Source organism: Microcaecilia unicolor, chromosome 3, assembly GCF_901765095.1.
Source record: "Microcaecilia unicolor chromosome 3, aMicUni1.1, whole genome shotgun sequence".
Taxonomy (NCBI): domain Eukaryota; kingdom Metazoa; phylum Chordata; class Amphibia; order Gymnophiona; family Siphonopidae; genus Microcaecilia; species Microcaecilia unicolor.
Genome location: NC_044033.1, coordinates 486,238,210 through 486,262,894, shown reverse-complemented (window position 1 = coordinate 486,262,894; position 24,685 = coordinate 486,238,210). Strand labels below are relative to the sequence as shown.

General features: G+C 47.5%; 1 protein-coding gene across 1 annotated transcript in view; it reads left to right on the top strand.

Moving 5' to 3' along the window:
• PHIP (pleckstrin homology domain interacting protein) overlaps positions 1 to 24,685 on the top strand; it is an 863,049-nt gene that overhangs the window by 814,466 nt on the left and 23,898 nt on the right. The gene's annotated exons all lie outside the window — the stretch shown is intronic.

The following is a 24,685-nucleotide window of genomic DNA, read 5'->3' as shown; positions in this document are numbered from 1 at the left end:
GGAGGAGGATGGGAGGGGAGGATATAAGGATGGACCGGGGGGGGGGGGGGGGGAAAAGGGCCAAAGGAGTGTGATGAGGAAGGTAGGGGGGAAAGGTCTTGGGAATGGGTGATCAAGGAAGGGAGTAGTGGGGAGTGAATATAATTCTGAAATGAATCTGGTCTGGAAGGAGAGCATTAGGAGGGAAAGAAGACTATGTAGAAGAGGCTGTTAGGGTAAACACAAGAATGGACCATAGATAATGAGGGAAGGGAGAGGTAGAGGAAGGTTGCACAGAGAGGATATGAGCGCAGACTGAGTGGAGGGTAAGAGGAAGATTACCCAGGAAGAGTTAGAATTGACCTAGAAACTCTCCTTTAGGGGCTGCTACATCAAGAAAGAGGTAAAGAAAAGGGATCCCTCAATATCCTCCTCTCCTGGATCTTCTGAGGTGATCCTGTTCCTAGAATAGGGGGAGATGCCCCACCTTACTTCTTTGTTCTAAGGCCCTCTGCAAAATGTTCATTTAGGGATTCTAAATGTAAATTTTTATCACAACAGCTATCCAATTTCAAACGGCGCGTAGGATACCTTTCTAAAGCTGTTATAGAAGTTGGTCACCTTTAATGCATATGGCAAAACATCTCTCTCATTCTATAACAGGGCACCTAAAGTTATATGCCAATTTGCAAGCTCAGAATACTAGCACTTACACATGTGAATGTTACAGATTCGCATATGAGTGCTAGTTGGGTGTGGCAGACATTAGCACAGGGCCATGTTAGCTGCATAACGCGGGAGTGGGTGGGAGAAGCGCATGGTATGGGAGGGAAGAGGAGTGGTCGTTTCTGACAGCTAGAGAATGCAGTATGTGCAATCGTGTTATCAGTACTTCAGTCACATGGCTGCTAACAGGTAAAGCATTGCAACTGTGCACCCCTGACCATCTTATCCCTCTCCCTGAGGTTGATGCTTCCATCATCTGACAAATCCGTACTCCTCCCCCCCCACCCCCCAAACACGTAATGGGAGCTCTGCTTTTCATGTTGTATCATATTTCCCTATATTGTTGCTCAATAAAATGGAGTTTAAAAATAAAAATTGCACAAACCTTATGGCTAGTTCTGGTGTCCATATGACTTTCTGAAACTTCAACTTATCAGTAATTCATTGATCTGTACTGCAAACATTATAAATAAAGCTTGTTTATATTAAAACTGTTTACCCCTTTAAAATCAAGCTTGGTACTGGAAGATTGAAGGGTGGCAAATGTAACGACAATTTTTAAAAAGGGTTCCAGAGGCAATATGGGAAACTATATAGACCGATGAGCCTGATGTCGGTGCCAGGCAAAATGGTAAAGAATATTATTTAAAAAAACAAAATTACAGCGCGTATACATATGCATGGATTAATGAGACAAAGCCAACATGGATTTAGTCAAAGGAAATCTTGCCTTACCAATCTACTACATTTCTTTGAAGAGGTGAATAAGCATAAGGATAAAGGTGAGTCGGTCGATATTGTGTAGGTGGATTTTCAAAAGGCATTTGACAAAGTACATCATGAAAGTCTCCTGAAGAAATTAGAACATCATAGGATAGGAGGCATTGTACTATTGTGGATTAAAACTATTTAAAAGATAGAAAACAGAGAGTAGGGTTAAATGGTCAGTATTCTAAGGGTAGATAGTGGGGTTCCACAGGGGTCTGTGCTGGGACCGCTGCTTTTTAACCTATTTAGAAATTATCTAAAGATGGGAATAACTAGTGAGGTAATTACATGTACTGATGGTACAAAGTTGTTAAATCGCAAGAGGATTGTGAAAAATTGCAAGAGGATCTTACAAGACTGGAAGACTGGGCGTCTAAATGGCAGATGACGTTTAATGTGAGCAAGTGCAAAGTGATGCATATGGGAAAAAGGAACCCAAATTATAGCTACGTCATGCAAGGTTCCACGTTAGGAGTCACCAACTAAGAAAGGGATCTAGGTGTCATCGTTGGTGATATGTTGAAACCCTCTGCTCAATGTGCAGCAGTGGCAAAGAAAGCAAATAGAATGTTAGGAGTTATTAGGAAAGAAATGGAAAACAAAACTGAGAATGTTATAATTTCTTTGTATCGCTCCATGGTGCGACCACACCTTGAATACTGTGTGCAGTTCTGGTCACCACGTCTCAAAAAAGATACGGTGGAATTAGAAAAGGTGCCGAGAAGGGAGACGAAAATGATAAAGGGGATGGGAAGACCTTCCCTATGAGGAAAAGCTAAGGCAGCTAGTGCTCTTCAGCTTGGAGACAAGACTGCTGAGGGGAGATATGATAGAGGTATATAAATTACTGAGTGAAGTGGAACAGGTAGATGTGAATCACTTATTTACTCTTTCCAAAAATACTAGGACTAGAGGGCACCCAAAGAAGCTACTAAACAGTAAATTTAAAACGAATCTGAGAAAATATTTCTTCACTAAACAAGTAATTAAACTCTGGAATTCGTTGCCAGAGAATGTGGTAAAAGCAGTTCTCCGAGGACAAGCAGGGTGACTGGGGTGACGTCCGCGGCAGCCCCCACCAACCGGAAGAAGCTTCGCGGGCGGTCCGCACGCAGGGCACGCCCACCGCACATGTGCGGCCGTCTTCCCGGCCGTGCGCGACCGTTCCCGCCAGTCTTTTCCGCGCTGGAGAGAGTCGTGCGTCGCCGCTCTCTCTTAGTCAGCCCCGGAAAACCGTCGCGTTCGCGAATTCGTTAATTTTCTGTTTCTTGTTGCCACGCGCTCCAAGCCTTTCTTTTTATCCTTTTTTAAAAAAAAAAAAAGTGAGAGAGAGAACGCGCTTAATTTTTCCCTCGTTTCTAGCTGGGGCGTCGCATTGCGGCCTTGTGGCCACGCGGTCGATTTATTTTTCGAGGTGTGATTTACCGCCACCATCGACGACTTTAACTTCGCCGACGCGATTTTTCCGTCGATGTCCTCGAAGGTCCCGAGTGGATTTAAGAAGTGTGGTCGGTGCGGCCGGCCTATCTCGCAGACCGACACCCACGCTTGGTGCCTCCAGTGCCTCGGGCCGGAGCACAATATCAAGTCGTGTTCTTTGTGTCTTGGTCTCCGGAAACGGACTCAGGTTGCGAGGCAAGTTCTTCGGGACCGTCTTTTTGGAACTTGCACCGGCCCCTCGACGTCGACCTCAACGGCATCGGTATCGACGGCCCGGTTCTTCGGTACCGGTATCGTTGTCCGCGAAATCGGCACCGATGGCATCGACCCCAGGAGCACAGGTCCCGTCGGCCCGCCGGTCCTCCGGTGAGGGTAGGGGTGAGAGGCCGCGTGGGCAATCGGTCCCGGTCACTCCCTCTACTCATGGCCCTCGGGACCGAACCCTGTCCGACCTGGCCCCTCGAGACCGAGGGGGATCGACCTCCTCCTCCTCCGTTCCACCTGGCGCCGATGACGGGCACCGCAAAAAACAGAAAAAGCACCGTCATCGGTCCCCATAGGTGCGCCCGGCCCTCGGTGCCGGAGAGGAGCCGACGCAGAAGCGTCCACGTCGAGAGGAAAGGTCCCCCTCGGTAGTGGAGGTAACGACACGTCAGGGTCCCAGCACTTCGGTGCAGTCTCCTGGACCCGAGCAGCTTCCGGCACCGACGCCTCTACCGGCCCCCCCGTCTTTCCCGACAGCGGGCCTGGACGAGTGCCTCCGAGCCATCCTTCCGGGGATCCTGGAAGGGCTGATGTGCCAGACTGTGCCGGCGCCGGGGTGCTTGCGCCCTCGGCGCCGATGACTGTGGCGCCGGCGAGCTCTAGCCCGGTGCCGAGGCCTTCAACACCGCCGCCGCTTGCGGCGCCGGTCTCGACCGCCACACAGGTGGAGTCCCCGTCGACGTCGATGGAGGGAGCTTCGTCCCCGCCGGCGCGGGAGTCCACCGCTCGACGACACCGAGGCCTTGGTGCCTCGACGTCGAGCCGGGCCCGGTTAAGGACTCAGCTACATGAGCTTATGTCCGATACCGAGGAAGAGGCCTCGTGGGGGGAAGAGGAGGACCCCAGATATTTCTCCTCAGAGGAGTCTGTGGGTCTCCCCTCTGACCCCACGCCTTCACCGGAGAGGAAGCTCTCGCCTCCTGAGAGCCTCTCCTTTGCCTCCTTTGTTAGGGATATGTCTATATGCATTCCCTTCCCCGTGGTCTCTGTGGACGAGCCGAGGGCTGAGATGCTCAAGGTCCTCGACTATCCATCACCACCTAGAGAGTCCTCCACAGTGCCGTTGCACAATGTCCTCAAGGAGACACTGCTTCGGAACTGGATGAGACCATTATCTAATCCCACTATTCCTAAGAAAGCAGAGTCCCAGTACAGAATCCACTTGGACCCAGAGTTGATGTGGCCCCAATTGCCCCATGACTCGGCGGTCGTGGATTCTGCTCTCAAGAGGGCACGGAGTTCGAGGGATACCGCCTCGGCGCCCCCGGGGAGGGAGTCTCGCACTCTGGACTCGTTTGGGAGGAAGGCCTACCAATCTTCTATGCTCGTGACCCGCATCCAATCTTACCAGCTCTACACGAGCATCCACATGCGGAACACTGTGAAGCAACTGGCGGACCTGGTTGATAAGCTCCCGCCGGAGCAGTCCAGGCCTTATCAGGAGGTGGTCAGGCAGCTGAAGGCGTGCAGAAAGTTCCTGTCCAGGGGTATCTATGACACCTGTGACGTGGCATCTCGTGCTGCGGCCCAGGGTATAGTGATGCGCAGGCTCTCATGGCTGCGTGCCTCTGACCTGCACAAACGCACCCAGCAGAGACTGGCTGACGTCCCTTGCCGGGGGGATAATATTTTTGGTGAGAAGGTCGAGCAGCTGGTGGACCAACTGCATCAGCGGGAAACCGCTCTCGACAAGCTCTCCCACCGGGCGCCTTCAGCATCCAGCTCAGCAGGTGGACGTTTTTCCCGGGCCCGGCAGGCTGCGCCCTATGCTTTTACCAAGCGTAGGTTCACCCAGCCTGCCCGAAGGCCTCGTCAGGCACAGGGACAGCCCCAGCGCGCTCGTTCTCGTCAACAGCGTGCGCCTAAGCAGCCCCCTGCGCCTCCACAGCAAAAGCCGGGGACGGGCTTTTGACTGGATCCACGGGAACATAGCCGCCCTCAAAGTGTCCGTGCCGGACGATCTGCCGGTCGGAGGGAGGTTAAAATTTTTTCACCAAAGGTGGCCTCTCATAACCTCCGACCAGTGGGTTCTCCAAATAGTGCGGTGCGGATACGCCCTGAATTTGGCCTCCCTGCCACCAAATTGTCCTCCGGGAGCTCAATCCTTCAGCTCCCATCACAAGCAGGTACTTGCAGAGGAACTCTCCGCCCTTCTCAGCGCCAATGCGGTCGAGCCTGTACCACCCGGGCAGGAAGGGCAGGGATTCTATTCCAGGTACTTCCTTGTGGAAAAGAAAACAGGGGGATGCGTCCCATCCTAGACCTGAGAGGCCTGAACAAATTCCTGGTCAAAGAAAAGTTCAGGATGCTTTCCTTGGGCACCCTTCTGCCAATGATTCAGAAAAACGATTGGCTATGTTCCCTGGATTTAAAGGACGCATACACTCACATCCCGATACTGCCAGCCCACAGACAGTATCTCAAATTCCGCCTGGGCGCACGGGACTTTCAGTATTGCGTGCTGCCCTTTGGGCTCGCCTCTGCCCCACGGGTGTTTACAAAGTGCCTCGTGGTGGTAGCGGTGTATCTACGCAAGCTGGGAGTGCACGTGTTCCCATATCTCGACGATTGGCTGGTCAAGAACACCTCGGAGGCAGGAGCCCTCCGGTCCATGCAGTGCACTATTCAACTCCTGGAGCTGCTGGGGTTTGTGATAAATTACCCAAAGTCCCATCTCCAGCCAACCCAGTCTCTGGAATTCATAGGAGCTCTGCTGAATACCCAGACGGCTCAGGCCTTCCTTCCCGAAGCGAGGGCCAACAACCTCCTGTCCCTGGCTTCGCAGACCAGAGCGTCTCAGCAGGTCACAGCTCGGCAGATGTTGAGACTTCTGGGTCATATGGCCTCCACAGTTCATGTGACTCCCATGGCTCATCTTCACATGAGATCTGCTCAATGGACCCTAGCTTCCCAGTGGTTTCAAGCCACCGGGAATCTAGAAGATGTCATCCGCCTCTCCACCAGTTGCCGCACTTCACTGCTCTGATGGACCATTCGGACCAATTTGACCCTGGGACGTCCATTCCAAATTCCACAGCCCACGAAAGTGCTGACGACGGATGCATCTCGCCTGGGGTGGGGAGCTCATGTCGATGGGCTTCACACCCAGGGACTGTGTCCCTCCAGGAAAAGGATCTGCAGATCAACCTCCTGGAGCTCTGAGCGATCTGGAACGCACTGAAGGCTTTCAGAGATCGGCTGTCCTGTCAAATTATCCAAATTCGGACAGACAACCAGGTTGCAATGTATTACATCAACAAGCAGGGGGGCACCGGATCTCGCCCCCTGTGTCAGGAAGCCGTCAGGATGTGGCGTTGGGCTTGCCAGTTCGGCATGCTCCTCCAAGCCACATACCTGGCAGGCGTAAACAACAGTCTGGCCGACAGACTGAGCAGAGTCATGCAACCGCACGAGTGGTCGCTCCATTCCAGAGTGGTACGCAAGATCTTCCGAGAGTGGGGCACCCCCTCGGTGGAACCTTTTCCGCCTCTCAGACCAACCACAAGCTGCCTCTGTTCTGTTCCAGACTTCAGACACACGGCAGGCTAGCATCGGATGCCTTTCTCCTTCATTGGGGGACCGGCCTCCTGTATGCTTATCCTCCCATACCTTTGGTGGGGAAGACCTTACTGAAGCTCAAGCAAGACCGCGGCACCATGATTCTGATTGCGCCTTTTTGGCCCCATCAGATCTGGTTCCCTCTTCTTCTGGAGTTGTCCTCAGAAGAACCGTGGAGATTGGAGTGTTTTCCGACTCTTATTTCGCAGAACGACGGAGCGTTGCTGCACCCCAACCTTCAGTCTCTGGCTCTCACGGCCTGGATGTTGAGGGCGTAGACTTCGCTGCGTTGGGTCTGTCTGAGGGTGTCTCCCGTGTCTTGCTTGCCTCTAGGAAGGATTCCACTAAAAAGAGTTACTTTTTCAAGTGGAGGAGGTTTGTCGTTTGGTGTGAGAGCAAGGCCCTAGAACCTCGTTCTTGCCCTGCACAGAACCTGCTTGAATACCTTCTGCACTTATCAGAGTCTGGCCTCAAGACCAGCTCCGTAAGGAATCACCTAGTGCGATTAGTGCTTACCATTATCGTGTGGAGGGTAAAGCCATCTCTGGAGAGCCTTTAGTCGTTCGATTCATGAGAGGCTTGCTTTTGTCAAAGCCCCCCGGTCAAGCCTCCTGCAGTGTCATGGGATCTCAACGTCGTCCTCACCCAGCTGATGAAACCTCCTTTTGAGCCACTGAATACCTGCCATCTGAAGTACTTGACCTGGAAGGTCATTTTCTTGGTGGCAGTTACTTCAGCTCGTAGGGTCAGTGAGCTTCAAGCCCTAGTAGCTCATGCTCCATATACCAAATTTCATCACAACAGAGTAGTGCTCCGCACCCACCCAAAGTTCCTGCCGAAGGTGGTGTCGGAGTTCCATCTTAACCAGTCAATTGTCTTGCCAACATTCTTCCCCAGGCCGCATACCCGCCCTGCTGAACGTCAGTTGCACACATTGGACTGCAAGAGAGCATTGGCCTTCTACTTGGAGCGGACACAGCCCCACAGACAGTCCGCCCAATTGTTTGTTTCTTCTTTCGACCCTAACAGGCTAGGGGTCGCTGTCCGGGAAACGCACCATCTCCAATTGGCTAGCAGATTGCATTTCCTTCACTTACGCCCAGGCTGGGCTGGCTCTTGAGGGTCATGTCACGGCTCATAGTGTTAGAGCCATGGCAGCGTCAGTGGCCCATTTGAAGTCAGCCACTATTGAAGAGATCTGCAAGGCTGCGACGTGGTCATCTGTCCACACATTCACATCACATTACTGCCTCCAGCAGGATACCCGACGCGACAGTCGGTTCGGCAGTCGGTGCTGCAGAATCTGTTTGGGGTGTAAATCCAACTCCACCCTCCAGGACCCGAATTTATTCTGGTCAGGCTGCACTCTCAGTTAGTTGTTCTTCGTAGGTCAATTTTCTGTTGTATCCCTCGCCGTTGCGAGGTTCAATTGACCTGGGTTCTTGTTTTGAGTGAGCCTGAGAGCTAGGGATACCCCAGTCGTGAGAACAAGCAGCCTGCTTGTCCTCGGAGAAAAGTGAATGATACATACCTGTAGTAGGTGTTCTCCGAGGACAGCAGGCTGATTGTTCTCACCTACCCTCCCTCCTCCCCTTTGGAGTTGCGTTTTCACTCATTTTGCTTGTCATTCAACTGGTGGGAACGGTCGCGCACGGGCGGGAAGACGGCCGCGGCATGTGTGGTGGGCGTGCCCTGCGTGCGGACCGCCCGCGAAGCTTCTTCCGGTTGGTGGGGGCTGCCGCGGACGTCACCCCAGTCGTGAGAACAATCAGCCTGCTGTCCTCGAGAACACTTGCTACAGGTATGTATCATTCACTTTATCTTAGCAGGGTTTAAAAATAGTTTGGGATAATTTCCAAAAACAAAAGTCCATAAGCCATTAAGATGGATTTGGGAAAATCCACTGCATATTCCAGGATAAGCATCATAAAATCTGTTTTACTGTTCTGGGCTCTTGCCAGGTACGTGTGACCTGAATTGCCCACTTTTGGAAACAGGATACTGGGTTTGATGGACCTTCAGTCTGGCAATGCTTGTGTTCTTATGTATCTGCAATTGAAAGTATTCTTCACAAGTTTGTCCTGGTTTCAAAGACTCATTATTGCTACTTTAGCATTCATGGTACCTGCTTCCATTCTTTGGCACTGCTCAGTTTATCTTAATAGAACTTTTCCACTTCTTAAAAGTTCTTTTCTTTCAAATTATCTGTTGGTATGGAAAAACAATAGCTGAGGATCCAGCTGCAGAAAAGTTATGTAAGGGCTTTAAAGTGCAGATGTCACTCAGTTTCTCTGATATTATTTACTACTACTACTACTATTTAGCATTTCTATAGCGCTACAAGGCGTACGCAGCGCTGCACAAACATAGAAGAAAGACAGTCCCTGCTCAAAGAGCTTACAATCTAATAGACAAAAAATAATAAAGTAAGCAAATCAAATCAATTAATGTGAAACGGGAAAGAAGAGAGGAGGGTAGGTGGAGGCGAGTGGTTACAAGTCAAAAGCAATGTTAAAGAGGTGGGCTTTCAGTCTAGATTTAAAGGTGGCCAAGGATGGGGCAAGACGTAGGGGCTCAGGAAGTTTATTCCAGCGTAGGGTGCAGCGAGACAGAAGGCGCGAAGTCTGGAGTTGGCAGTAGTGGAGAAGGGAACAGATAAGAAGGATTTATCCATGGAGCGGAGTGCACGGGAAGGGGTGTAGGGAAGGACAAGTGTGGAGAGATACTGGGGAGCAGCAGAGTGAGTACATTTATAGGTTAGTAGAAGAAGTTTGAACAGGATGCGAAAACGGATAGGGAACCAGTGAAGGGTCTTGAGGAGAGGGGTAGTATGAGTAAAGCGACCCTGGCGGAAGACGAGACGGGCAGCAGAGTTTTGAACCGACTGGAGAGGGGAGAGGTGACTAAGTGGGAGGCCAGCAAGAAGCAGATTGCAGTAGTCTAAACGAGAGGTGACAAGGGTGTGGAAGAGAGTTTTGGTAGAGTGCTCGGAAAGAAAGGGGCGGATTTTACGGATGTTATAAAGAAAGAAACGACAGGTCTTGGCAATCTGCTGGATATGAGCAGAGAAGGAGAGAGAAGAGTCAAAGATGACCCAAGGTTTTGAACTGAGGAGACAGGGAGAATGAGAGAGCCATCAACAGAAATAGAAAACGGGGGGAGCGGGGAGGTGGGTTTGGGGGGGAAAATGAGAAGCTCGGTTTTGGTCATATTTATTTCAGGTGGCGTTGAGACATCCAGACAGCAATGTCAGACAAGCACGCTGAAACTTTGGTTTGGATGGAAGGTGAGATATCAGGGGTAGAAAGGTAGATTTGGGAGTCATCAGCATAGAGATGGTAGGAAAAGCCATGGGATGAGATTAATGAACCAAGGGAGAAGTGTAGATAGAAAAGAGGAGGGGACCAAGAACAGAACCCTGAGGTACGCCGACAGGCAGAGGGATAGAAGTAGAAGAGGATCCACCAGAGTGAACACTAAAGGTGCGGAGGGAGAGGTAGGAAGAGAACCAGGAAAGGACAGAGCCCTGGAATCCAAGTGAGGACAGGGTATTGAGAAGTATGCTGTGATCGACAGTGTCAAAAGCAGCGGAAAGATCAAGAAGAATGAGGATGGAATATTGACCTCTGGATTTAGCCAGTAATAGGTCATTGGAGACTTTAGTAAGCGCAGTTTCGGTTGAGTGGAGAGGGCAAAAACCAGATTGTAGTGGGTCAAGAATAGCATGTGAGGAGAGAAAATCAAGGCAGCGGCGGTGAACAGCACGCTCAAGTAATTTGGAGAGAAAAGGAAGGAGGGAGATGGGTTGAGTGAAGGCTTCTTAAGGAGAGGTGTGACCACAGCATGTTTAAAGGCAGCAGGGACAGTCGCAGTGGAAAGTGAGAGGTTGAGAATGTGACAGATAAAAGGAATAAGAGCAGGAGAGATGGCATTAAGAAGGTGGGTGGGAATGGGATCCGAGGAACAGGTGGTACATTTTGAGGAAGAAAGGAGAAGTGTAGTTTCCTCAATAGTAACTTCAGGAAAGGAGGAAAGAGAATGAGAGGAAGGAGAGAGAGGGGAACGGACTAGTAGAGGGAGAGATGGTGAGGTAGAGAAAGCAAGGTTTATCTTTTGAACCTTGTTGTGAAAGAATTCAGCAAGGGTCTGAGGAGATAATGAAGGGGGAGTTGGGGGGAGGGGGCACCTTGAGGAGAGAGTTCAATGTGGTAAAGAGAAGTCGAGGATTAGAGCCAAGAGAGTTGGTCAGTTGATATAATAATCCTGTTTGGCAAACGTAAAAGAGCAGATTGGAAGGAGGTCAGCATGAACTTAAAGTGTAGAAAATCGAGCAAGGGCCCGAGATTTCTGCCAGAGGCGTTCGGCGGAGTGGGGTACAGGAACGTAGGTAGCGGATATTAGAAGTCAGCCAAGGTTGGGTTTTTGTAACGCCTTACAGGGCGGGTCATCAAAAGGTGCAAGAGGGTCTAAGGCAGAGGATAGAGTATTGTTGTAAGAAGAACAGCCTTGTTGACAGACGTGGATGGGGCCACAGTAGAGAGGAGGTTTGAACATGGGGAGGATAGAGATGGATGAACGTTCAATATCGTGAAGATTCCTAGATAAATTAGATAAGAATAGGGACGGGACTGGGAGGGAGGAGATTTAAGTGTGAAAGTTATAAGATGGTGAATCAGAGGCAGGAAACTAGAGGGTGAACAGTTGAGGAGAAGATGAGATCAAGACAGTGACCATTTTGATGAGTGGGGGAGGTGGAGCATAGTTGGAGATTAAAGGAGGACGTTAAAGCGAGTAACTTGGAAATATAACAGTTGGAAGGATCATTAGCAGGAATATTAAGTCACCAAGGATGAGAGAGGGGGAGGAAGGATCATGGAAGAAGGCAAGCCAGGCGTCAAAGTCACTGAGAAAGTATGAAAGGGACTTATGAGGGGGACGATAAATGACTGCTATTCGAAGAGGCAGAGGAGAGAAAAGGCGGATAGAGTGGACTTCAAGGAGGAAAAACAGTGAGATTGAGGTGGAAGAAGGGGTTGAAATCTGGAGGAGGGAGAGAGAAGTAGTCCAACACCGCCCCCACTGCCAGCAGGGCGAGGAGTATGTGAAAATAGATAACCGCCAGGGCACAGGGCTGCGACTGAAGCAGAGTCATCAGGGCAGAGCCAGGTTTCTGTTATGGCGAGCAGATGGAGGTGACGCGAGATATAGAGGTCCTGATATAGGCGAGTTTGTTACAGATAGAGCGGGCATTCCATAGGGCACAAGAGAAGGGCAGAGAAGAGGAGGGGAGTAGAGAAATAGAGATGAGGTTAGAGAGGTTGCGGTGAGATCTGTAGAGTTGGGATAATAGTTGGTGATGGGGGCCAGGATTGGGATTGATGTCACTGGCTGAGAGTAAGAGAAGGAGTAAAAGAGAACGGAGGAGAATAGGGGAGGTGTGGCCACAAAGGCGTCGAAGGCGAGAGGTATTTAGGTGGAATGGGGAAGGCAAAATGGACGGAAGAAAGAGGCGGAGATTAAAAGCCAAGAGGGAGGAAGAGGGTAGGAGAGAAGGTGAGGTGATGAAGTCGATGGATGGGCAGTGAGTTCCTGTAGCGGAGAGAGGTAGGGGGTGAGGGAAAAGATTAGGAAAGGACAGGGCTAGGAAGAGAATGTGAATAGGGGCCATAAATGACTGAGGTACTTTAGCAACTGAGAAGATTAGAGATGTACGGCGCACGACACCTAGAGCGGAGGCCCTGAGGTGGATCAGAGTGGACCTGGGTGTCACCCCGGAGAAGGCTGTAAGGATATGCAGATGAGCTGCAAGTCCTCCACAGCACCTGAAAAGCAGCCGGTGGTAGAGCTGGGCACCTCTCAGCTGAGGAAAGGCTTACCAGGGGTTAGGCCGAAGCCAGCATTCCTCCCCCTGAGGGTCGCCTGATCCTAGTCAAAAAGCACCTGGAAACTCTGTGCACTTGGAGCGAGGGCCCTGGGAAGATCGGGGTGGAACTGGAGTCACCCCGGATACAGCTGTGAGGAAATGCAGAAGGGCTGCAAGTTCTCCACAGCACCTGGTGGGAGCGCTGGGCACCTAGAGCGGAGGCCCTGAGTGGATCAGAGTGGACCTGGGTGTCACCCCCGGAGAAGGCTGTAAGGATAGGCAGATGAGCTGCAAGTCCTCCACAGCACCTGAAAGGCAGCTGGTGGTAGAGCTGGGCACCTCTCAGCTGAGGAAAGGCTTACCAGGGGTTAGGCCGAAGCCAGCATTCCTCCTCCTGGAAGTTTTCTTGAGCATCTCCTGGATTAAACTCTAGCCAGTACATGGTAATGATACTTAATAGTTAGGGAGTTTGTGTATGTGTTCCAGAGAGAGCCAAAATCTGTAGCCTCTGACTTGTCATTGTGATGACTAGAGTAGAGACAAGAGAATTAACAAGCATAGCAAAAATACACAGGTAACTAGAAATAAGGCATTTGCTGTCACAGTCCCAGTTGTCCTTTAGGAGAAGGCAAAAACTGGTGGACAAAAATGTGTCCCTCTGCCAGACAGCAGAGCTAAACAGAAGTACATGATGTATGATAATTTTTGTCTCTGACATTACTTAAATGGACAGAATTGTATTATGTCCTATCAAAAGCAGCAGAGCAACCACTTAAGTAGTTATCACCTATTCTTGTTTAAAGAGAGACTCAGGAGTGATATAGGGAAATAGTTCCATGCATCCACCACCCTTTCTACAAAGAACGTTCTCCTGTGAAGGTGATGGAGGGTGTGTCTGAATTCAAGAAAGCATGGAATAAGCACATAGGGAGAGGAAGAGAGTCCAGGACATGTCTGAATGTGACTGGAACAGAGGACTGCCATATTGCTCGAAGACCATCTAGGGCCCATCCTGGTGGACATGGTGGCCCGTTGGGGCATGGTCTCAGTGGGCTGCTTTGATAGAGGACCCAGAGGCATATTTCAAAGCACTTAGCCTTCCAAAGTTCCATAGGTTTTCTATGGAACTTTGGAAGGCTAAGTGCTTTAAAAATATGCCTCATACTGACTTTCTGAGGAACTATCCATCCCATATCACTGTGTGTAAGACAGTGATCTCTATAGCCACCTGCTGGTAGATGGACACAACCCACTAGTTGCTGGATTCATTTTTTGTGAAAGAATAGTATCAGGTAAGACATAATTTTCCCTTGCTCTATAACATCAGTATTATTACTAGTACTACTACTTATTATTTCTATAGTGCTACTAGACATATGCAGAGCTTTACATTGGACATGAAGAGACAGTCCCCTGCTCGACAGAGCTTACAATCTAATTAGGGAAAAACAAACAGGACAAATAAGGGATAAGAGAATTACTAAGATGGAAGTGATAAACATTGGTACTGAACAAGTAAGTAAGGGTTAGGAGGTTGAAAGCAGCATCAAAAAGGTGGACTTTTAGCCTAGATTTGAAGACAATCCAGAGATGGAGCTTGATGTACTGTATTCCAGACATATGGTGCAGCAAGATAAAAAGAACAGAGTCTGAAGTTAGTGGAGGAGAAGAATGCAGGTAAGAAAGATTTACTTAGTGAACGGAGTTCCCGGGGAGGAGTGTAGGGAGAGTTAAGAATGGAGAGGTACTGAGGAGCTGCAGAGTGAATGCACTTGTAAGTCAATAAGAGGAGTATGAACTGTATGTGGAAACTGATAGGGAGCCAATAAAATGACATGAGGAGAGGGCTAATATGAGCATAGCGACACTGGCAGAATATAAGTCGTGCAGCAGAATTTTGAGCAGATTGAAGTGGAGAGAGATGGCTTAGTGGGAGACCTGTGAAAAGCAAGTTGCACTAGTATAAGCGAGAGGTGATAAGAGTGTGGATAAGGGTGTCTGGTAGTGTGCTCAGAAAGCAAAGGAATGAATTTTGTGTGTATATGAGAAAGAAACAAGTTTTAGCAGTTATTGAATATGTGTAGAGGAGAGAGAGGCGTCAAGGGTTACGAGCTGATGAAGCAGGGAGGATAGAGTGTTACCACAGAGGATAAAGAATGGGGGAAGAGGATAGGTTGGTTTAGGGGGAAAGATAAGAAGCTCAGCCTTGGGTCATGTTTAGTTTCAGATGGCAGTGAGAACATCCAGACAGCAATGTCAGACAGGCTGAGACTTGGGCCTGGATTCCTGTCGAAATTTCTGATGTGGAGAGGTAGATCGGGGAGTCATCAGCATAAGTGATGCTGAAACCATAGATGAGATCAGAGTACCAAGGGAAGAAGTACAGATGGGAAAAGAAGCGGTCCTAGGACAGATCCCTGAGGTACACCAACTGATAGTGGGATAGAAGTGGAGGAGGATCCATCAGAGTATATACTAAAAGTACAATAAGTATTGCCATACTGGGACAGACCAAAGGTCTGTCAAGCCCAGTTTCCTGTTTCCAACAGTGGCCAATCCAGGTCACAAGATGGGAGAGAGAAGAAGAAAACGAGGAAAGAGCAGAACCCTGAAATCGAAGTGAGGCAGCATATCAAGGAGAAGGTGGTGATCAACAGTATCAAAAGCAACAGATAGATCAAGATGATGAGGGTAGAATAGAGACCTTTGAATCTGGCCAGGAACAGTCATTGGAGACTTTAGCAAGCGCTGTTTCAGTTGAATGAAAAGGGAGAAAGCCAGATTGAAGTGGATCAAGAATAGCTTGAGATGAAGAAAGTCAAGACAACGGTGGTGAACAGCACGTTCAAATATCTTGGATAGGAAAGGAAGGAGGGAGATGGGACAATAGTTAGAAGGACAGGTAGGGTCCAATGAAGATTTTTTTGAGGAGTGGTGTGACTACAGCATGTTTGAAGGCATGAGGAACAGTCGCAGTGGAAAGTGAAAGATTGAGGATATTACAAATAAAAGGGATGACAGTAGGAAAGATAGTGCTAAGTAGATGAGATCAGAGGACTAGGTAGTTTATAGGTGGAAAGAAAATGTGCTGTTTCCTCTTCAGTGATTCAGAAATGGAAGAAAAGGAGGCATGGGTTGAAAGAGGGTTGAGAGAATGGACTAAGGGAAGGAGAGGTGGAGGTGACTTGGTTGAGAAGTTTAATCTTGTGAAACTTATCATGAAAGTACTCCGCCAGAGTCTGAGGAGAAAGTGAAGAGGGATCTGGAGGTGAAGGCACTTTGAGGAGAGAGTTCAGTGTGGCAAAGAGTGTGGCCTCCTGAGTTCTACGTTTCTGCAGATCCCATATAGGTTGCGTTTTTTTCTTTGTCTGTTGGTCAGGTAACTTATTACTGTTTTAATTTTTTTTTTTTTTTTTTGGGGGGGGGGGGGGGGGGTTCACCAGTTTGCCACCTCTTTCAACTTGCTTTTCCTCTTAGACATAGAAACGTGACAGCAGATAAGGGCCAAATGGATTACCCCTCCTTAGTAGCCACTACTCCTCCTTTTCCTAAGGGATCCCACACACCTGTCCCACGCTTTCTTAAATTCTGACACAGTCCTCGTCTCAATGATCTCCACCGGGAGGCCATTCCACGCATCCACCACCCTTTCCGTGGAAACTGTATTTCCTTAGATTTCTTCTAAGCTTATTTCCTCTTAACTTCATCCTAAGCCCTCTCATTCCAGAGTTTTCTTCATTTGAAAAAGGCTCACCTCCTGTACACTAACGCCACTGAGGTATTTAAACATCTCTACCATATCCCCTCTTTCCCGCCTCTCTTCCAGCGTGTACATGTTAAAGTTCATGAGCATGTCCCTATAAGTTTTATGACAAAGACTGCTTACCAATTTTGTAGCCACCCTCTGGACTGTCCACCATCCTGTGTATATCTGTAGGTGCGGTCTCCAGAATTGCACGCAGTATTCTAAATGGGGCCTCACCAGGATACTTACAGGGCAGTATCACCTCTCTTTTTCCTGCTGGTCATCCCTCTCTTTATGCACCCAGGCATCCTTCTGGCTGACAGTTGCCTTTCTACCTGTTTGGCCACCTTAAGGTCTCAGACACAATCACCTCCAATCCCATTCTTCTCTCATACACAGAAGCACTTCACCCCCTATATTGTACCGTGCCCTTGGATTCTTGTATCCCAAGTGCCTGACCCTGCATTTCTTAGCATTAAATCTTAGGTGCCAATTATCAGACCAGTCTTCAAGGTTTGTCCGAGTTTAAGATTTTTTAACAACATAAGGATAACAGTACTGGGTCAGAACCTGTGGTCCATCTGGCCCAGTATCCTCATCTAACAGTGGCAAATCCAGTCACAAGAACCTGGCAGAATCCCAAATAGTAGCAAGATTCCATGCTACCAATCCCAGGGCAAAACAGTGGCTTCCCCCATGTCTACCTCAATAACAGACTATGGACTTTTCCTCTAGCAGCATCTTAAATGATTTAATGTTTGTATATCTGGGTGCTTCATTTACTGTTGATACATGAATGTCAAACCAAAGGCCTAATGGGGCCCTCATTTTGTTCAGTCTAGGCTGAGACAAGTGTATTGCAACTCTGCATGGTAGTTCTCTACTACTCCCTTAAACGAGATTTCTTTATATCAGTTGACATTTTATTCACAAAAACTTGATTCTTTTTTATATGATATTCATTACAAACACTATGAAGCAACACTAGAATAACATTTCAAGTAGCAAATAATGTTCTATATTAAGGAGGGTTTCCTGTTCTGTATTCAAGAAGATTAGCCCTTAATTTGAATATAAGCAATTCATATGGGCAGTAATCTCTGAGGTCTCTTCCTATTAGTAAAATATTTTTGTCCAGTTGTCTTTGGTCGATTTCAATATTTTTTGTTAAACTGAATTATCTTCAGAGTAATAATAACTTGGAGTCTCTTAGGGATCAGTATGGTGCTTTGTGGCTTATTTTTAGAAACCTTGAGGACTTTGATTCAGTCTCTAGGTTTTCATTTCTTCTTTCCAGATGATATTCAAATAGTAGCTTATATTGATTCAGTACAGAGGGAGAGTCTACATAACTTAATTTTGGATTGCTTTTTCTGTTTGGATTTCAGGGTGTAAGCTTAAATTGAATTCTTAAAAATCTGAGGTGTTACATCTTAATAGGGCTGCACAAAGAGGCATAATAAGCAGAAGGGTCGAGGTAATTTAGTAACAAAGTAAACTAGTAAAAAAAAAAGGCCTGTTTCTGACACAAATGAAACGGGCGCTAGTGTGTATGTTTGAGAGACTGTGTGTAGAGGGACTGTGTGAGAGAGAGAGTGAATCTGCGAGTGTGTGTGTGTGACAGAGAGAGTGAGACTGGGTGCGAATGTGTCTGTGAGAGAGTGTGTGTGTGGGCCTGGGGCCCCTCCCTCCCACCCAGTTCCAGTGTCCCCCCTTCCTCCGTGTTCCAGGGTCGTCGTCCCTCCTTCCTCCCTCCGAGTTCCAGGGTCATCTCCCCATTTTGTTTTGTTTTTTTTTTTAGTTTTTGTACAGGTGGTGCATTCCCCCCCTCCTCCCCTCTCGTCCCCTCCTCCAAGTTCCAGACCCACCTCCCTCCCTCCCTTCCTCTGAATTCCAGACCCCCTCCCTCCCGCTCCTCCGAGTTCAGACCCCACCTCCCTGCCTCCCTCCCTCCGATTTGCAGACACCCCCTTCCTCCGATTTCCCGACACCCCCCCCCCCTCGGAGGAAGGAAAAGTGAGTAGTGAGAGTGCCTCAGGATTAGTGCTTGGACAATTCTGTTCAGTATATTTGTGAGTGACATTTGCCAAAGGATTAAAAGGTAAAGTTTGCCTTTTTTGCGGATGATACCATGATTTGTAATAGAGTGGACACTCTGGAGGGAATTGAAAGCATGAAAAGGAATCTGCAAAGTTACAAGAATGGTCTAATGTTTGACAACTACAATTTTATGCATAGAAGTGCAAAGTGATGCATTTGGGGATTAGAAAACCCATGGGAGCTGTATAGCCTAGGAGGTGAGAGGCTTGATATGTACAGACGGGGGAGGGGCCTTGGGGTGATGGTGTCTGAGGACCTTAAGCGAAAAAAAAACAGTTTGACAAAGTAGTAGCTATAGTCAGAAGGATGCTGGACTGCATATGAGAGAGGAGTACCAGCAAAACAAATGGTGTTGATGCCCTGTACAGTCGCTGGTGAGCCCCCCCTGGAGTATGGTGTTCAGTTTGGAGGCCACATCTTCCTAAGGAGTAAAAGACTAGAAAGCAGTCCTGAAGAAGGCAACAAAATGATATGGGTTTGGGGCCAAAAGAGGTATGAAAGAGACTGGAAGACCTGAATATGTATAGCATAGAGGAAAGAAGGGACAGGGGAGATTTGATACAGACGTTTAAGTACTTGAAAGGTATTAATATAGGAACAAATCTTTTCCAGAGAAGGGGAAATGATAAAACTAGAGGACATGAACTGAGGTTGCGGGATGGTAGAATTAGGAGTAATGTCAGGAAATTATTTTTTATGGAGAAGGTTGTCGATACTGGCATGTACTCCCAAAGGAGGGGTAGATACAAAAACAGTGATGGAATTCAAAAAGGCGTGGGATGAACACAGAGGAAAGGAACTCTATCTAGAAAAATAGATGGTATAAATAAAAAGTTTAGGATAGGCTGGAAAGGACTTCAATAACAAATTCAGTAGCTGAACTGAGGACAGTGCTGGGCAGACTTTTACAATCATGGTCCTGCAAATGACAAGACATATTCATATAGCTGGAGAAGGCTTTGATGGCAACTTCAGTAGGTGGAACATAAGGACAGAGTCAGGCGGACTTCTACAATCGATGTTCATGCATGTGGGTGGTAGTACTCTATAAACATAGCAGGCAAATGGTGCTTACATTTAGGCACTAAGATTATAGAATGGGGTGGTATACATCTAGTTGAGTCACCAAAAAAGGAGGTATAAGTAAAATGCTATACTTTGGAATTCCACTTATACCTACATAAGTGCATAGACTCTGGGCAAGTCACTTAACCCCTCCATTGCCCCATGTAAGCCGCATTGAGCCTGCATGAGTGGAAAACGCGGGGTACAAATGTAAAAAAATAAATAAATAAATAATAACTATTGCTATACTGGGACGGACCAAAGGTCCATCCGGTTTCCAACAGTAGCCTATCCTGGCAAGTACCTGGCAAGATCCCCAAAAAGTACATTTTAAGCTGCTTATCCTAGAAAATCTGTCAAATTTTAATGGCATCAGTCTACTGAAAAACTTCTTAACTACAAAACAAAAAATAGTAGAATATAAAGCAAAAGTTTCCGATAATTTCAGAGTAGGTTGTTCAGGGAAAGTCTCATATAGTCACTGAGGCTATTCACTTATCACCCGTGGGGCCTATTCAGCAGTGGCATAGCCAGAAGTCAATGTTTGGGTGGGTCAACAGGTTGGATGGGTGGGCACTAGACAGTGGTGTGCTGGTAAATGTTTAACAACAGGCTCTCTCCCCGGTCCACCTCTGCACCTCCCCTCAAAATTGCAGAGCTGGCTATAGCCGGCGAGAGAGCCTTGGGGGGGGGGGGGGGGGCAATGCATTACTCTCTCCAGGAAAAAAAAAGTTAAATGATCTCAGGTTCCAATTTAATTCATGTTTAATGTGGGATAAAATGCCATAAATAAGTAAATAAATATAAACTTTTAATATTGAGCACCTGATTCTCAAAGTGGACATATTCCAAACACTATAATGAAAATGAAATGATTTTTTTTCTACCTTTGTTGTCTGGTGACTGTTTTTCTGATCATGCTGGCCCAGTATCCGATTCTGCTGCTATCTGTCCTCTTAACTCCGTTTCCAGGGCTTCCTTTCCATTTATTTCTTTACTTTCCTCCTTTCTTTTCATTTCTTGCTCTATATCCATAAGTAAAAGCTGGGTCCTCTGCAGACTTGACTGTCCAGTGGATCCAGCTTCTGCCTATTTTTCTTCATCCATGTGCAGTTTTTTCTCCTCTCTTCCTTTTCCCTCATCTCATCTCCTTCCTCACTCTTCCAATCCCCTCCATCCATGTCCAGCATTTCTTCTCTCTCCCTTCCTCTCTCTTCCATCCATGTCCAGCAACCCTCCTCTCCCCTGTCCTTCCCTCCATCCATGTCCCGCAACCCTCCTCTCCCCTGCCTCCCCTTCATACACCCATGTCCAGCAACCTTCCTATCTCCTCTTTCCTCCCCTCCATCCACGCATGTCCAGCAACTCTCCTCCCCTCCAGCCATCCATACTAGCAATTCTTTTTCTCTTCCCTGCCCCCCTCTATCCATCCATACCCAGCAAGTCTCTTCTCTCTCCCCTTGTCCCCTCCAATCCATCCATCCCCAGCAAGTCTCTTCCCTCCCCTGCCCCCCCCTCCCATTCATCCATACCCAGCAATTCTCCTCTCTGCCCTGTCCCCTATCCAGCCATACCCAGCAATTTCTGTTCTTGCCCCTGCCCCCCTCTATCCATCTATACCATACCCAGCAATTCTCTTTTCTCCCTGTCCCCTCCCTCCAGCCATCAGCGATTCTCCTCTCGCCCCTCCCGCTCCCATCCATGTCCTGCAATTCCACCTGCCCGCCCGGAGCCCTCTTCTCCCCCCCCCCCCCCAAAAAAAATTTACAGTGCAGGCTGAGCTCCGTTCCCGCATCTGCCTCCCTCACTCTCACCGGCAGCGCTTCCCAAACGCTGCCCACCGCCGCGCATGATCGCGGGATTTACCTCCCTCCGTCTCAGCAGCAGCGGTAGCGAATCATACACGCTGCCTCCTTCTACCCGGAAGCGTCTCCTCTGCCGCTTTCCGGGTTAGAAGGAGGCAGCGTGTATGATTCGCTACCGCTGCTGCTGAGTGCTGAGAGGAGGGAGGTAAATCCCGCGATCGTGGCGGCGGTGGACAGCGTTTGGGAAGCGCTGCCGTGAGAGTGAGGGAGGTAGATGCGGAACTGAGCTCAGCCTGCTCCCTCTGCTCCGCTGCCTCCACTGCTGGGTGGGCCTGAACCAAAACTGGGTGGGGCCTAGGCCACCCCGTGGCTACACCCCTGCTATTCAGTGACACATTTAATCACTGAATGTGTCACTGTATCCTAGAAATAAGCAGTGAATTTTCCCCAAGTCCATTTTAATAATGGTCTATGGACTTTTCCTTTAGTAAGCCATCCAAACCTTTTTTTTTTTTAAACCCTGCTAAGCTAACTGCTTTTACTACATTCTCTGGCAATGATTCCAGAGCTTAATTATATGCTGAGTGAATAAATATTTTTTCCTTAGCGCAGGCAGCAGATAAATCCATCAACTGGTGGGTTGTATCCATCTACCAGCAGGTGGAGATAGGATCACTAACTGTAGTGTATGGTATTGGACAGCCAGCCCCTCTGCAAGCCAGTATATCTCTATCTCCAGCGGGTGGTGGACGTTTCCTTGCCGGCTCCGGGATTTTTTCTGCTTGGGACTCCTCCTGGGTTAGTTTTGGCTAGCCAGTTGAGTGTAGGGGCGATTGGCTCTTGTACCATCCTTGGGGGAATACTTCTTTGGGGTCCCTGCCTCACGCTGTGTCCCCTTCTGATTCCCTGGTTGCTGTTTCCTTCCTCACCATTAAAAAAAAAATTAAGAGACAGAGAGAGAAACAGCTTCAGTTCTTCTGCTGCAGCTTTAACTGTCTGGGGAAAAAAAAAACAGGGCTCCTAAGTGGAAGTGTTTTGGTCTTGGCTGCAGAGAGCAGGAACTCAGACGCTGTGTGTTCATCAGCTGTTCTCTATTTCAGCAGACTCTGGGTGAGTGCTGTTAATTCTTTTCTTTGGGGAGATCGCATCTCTATGGCAGCTGAAGCAGCTAAGTGCTGCTCCCGATGCGGTAAAAAGATATCCGCATCGGGTCTGTGTGTGGCAGGCTGCTCGAAGTCGGCTGAGGCGGCTTCCGTCGCAGAGCCTTCGGGTTCCTGCGCTGTTAGGTGCACCATTTTGACTTAACCTGAAGCGGCTCCTGCCAGTCAGCTGATGACGGTTCAGGAACCTTTGTTGCCGGCGGAATAGGAGCGTTTTTCACCCGCGTCGGCGCATCTGTCTGGGGATTCTATTTCAGTACCTGGGGGATCTGGGGATATGTTTCCCCAGTTTGTGCTGTTATACATCAGGCATATCTTTTAAAAAGGAATCCTCTGCCTGCTTCCAGGGGCCTTTGCTGACACTTAACTCCTTCAGGGGCAGGTTTTGAGCAAATTCTCCCCTTGGCTCCTGATTCTGTGCCTCCTAAGAGAAGAAGAGTGACCTCTATGTCTGAGGGGGCATCTTTGGGCCCCGGTTCCCCGTTGCCTTCGCTTACGGCCTTGTCTAGGGAGTCTCTCCGCCCTTCTAAAATAGATAATTTCGAGGAGGGTGATTTGAAGCAGGATGTGCTTGATGACCCTTCGGCTGTCCGGGTTTTTCATAAGGATGAGCTTACCTCTTTGATTAAACAATTGATAATTAGAAGAACATTCCTTTATATAAAAAATCCATATAGCAAAATATTCTTTCAAAATGATAAAACCTACATAAATAATAAAAATGAACAAATACATTTATATTAAATATGTTCAGAAATTGAAAATAAAAGATAGAAATAATAGCAATAAAGATATTTGTAAAATGTATCCAGAGCACTCAATAGATATTAAATTACATGAAAATTCTAATTTTTACATTTATGTGTGTCATATTATTAAGCTTAATGAAGGATTGTTTTTATATAGAAAACAAATACATTCATAACATTGTGATTGAATTATTATTTAATGTATTCATATACACTTATAGAACAATAAGTCTTAGTGACAAGATTTATATGCAGTCTTATTCATTTCTTATTTTGATAAAACCATATATTTAGAATGATTAATTACTGGTAAAGGTTGGTTGTATTTTTATGAATATATTTATTCACTGAATCGTATCTCTTTAAGTCCCATAAGGGAATTAGTCAATTATGTTGAAAGGTAGCTAAGGTTCTTACCAAGGTTTGCTTGTAAAATATTTGAGGGGGGGTCACGTGATGACGTGGAGCTGAGCGGAGGCCTCTGAAACCGGCTCCGACTCAAGCGCTTAAAATCAGCTATTTTATCAACGATCTCACCCCCGGGGGGATTCCCGATTCCGCAACTGCAAGCGGCGGAAGGTGAGAGGCACAAAAAAAAACGAGTAAAATATTTGATATATATTTGTTCGATGCCTATGGAGAATAAAACGGAGCAAAAATCAAAAAATATATTAAAAAAAGTAATGAGAAATGTACCATACATAATTCATGTGTTATATTTGAACCCAAGTACTAAAGTATAGTTATTTATCTGACAGAACTGCATTCAGTGAGTGATCGATCCGTTATATCGAAGACGACATAAATTAGTCTTTTCTTCTTTAATTTTTTTTTAAAAACTAATAGCGTGTAATTGCTGTCTTAAATTTAATACAAAGACAATTGTATATCAAAGATATCAGGTTTATGAAATGAGGTGAACGTGATCTTATAATAATGTTTCAGATGTTAGTATATCCTGTGCTTACCTCTGAAAATAGACGGAAAAAATCTTGGAAGCCAAACGTTTCTGTCAGAAAAGACAGCCACGATGTGGAAATGTAACTCCTGTATTAGCCTTGTTTTTTATAAAAACAGATTATAGAATTGACGGGGCAGCCTAATGCTGACTTTTTATCACAAAAACAAGCGCAAAAAGAACGGAAGGGACGTCAGAACAGACGTCCAGACGTGATGACATATTAGTGCAGCGTATCCGTCTAATTATATTTTATCCTCCTAATTATTGCACACAGTATATATATAAATTTAAAGGTTATAAAATCGGTAAGGCAGCCTATTACTAACTTTTTATCACAAAAAGGTGCCAAAAGCAAAAGCAGAGGTAACGTCTGGACCGACGTCCAGACGTAATGACGTATGGATGCAGCGTAATTCTCTAAAGTGATACTTTATCTGCCTAATCGGTGCACACAGCATATGTAAATAAATCTAAAGTGCATACACTATGGAATGATTTAAAT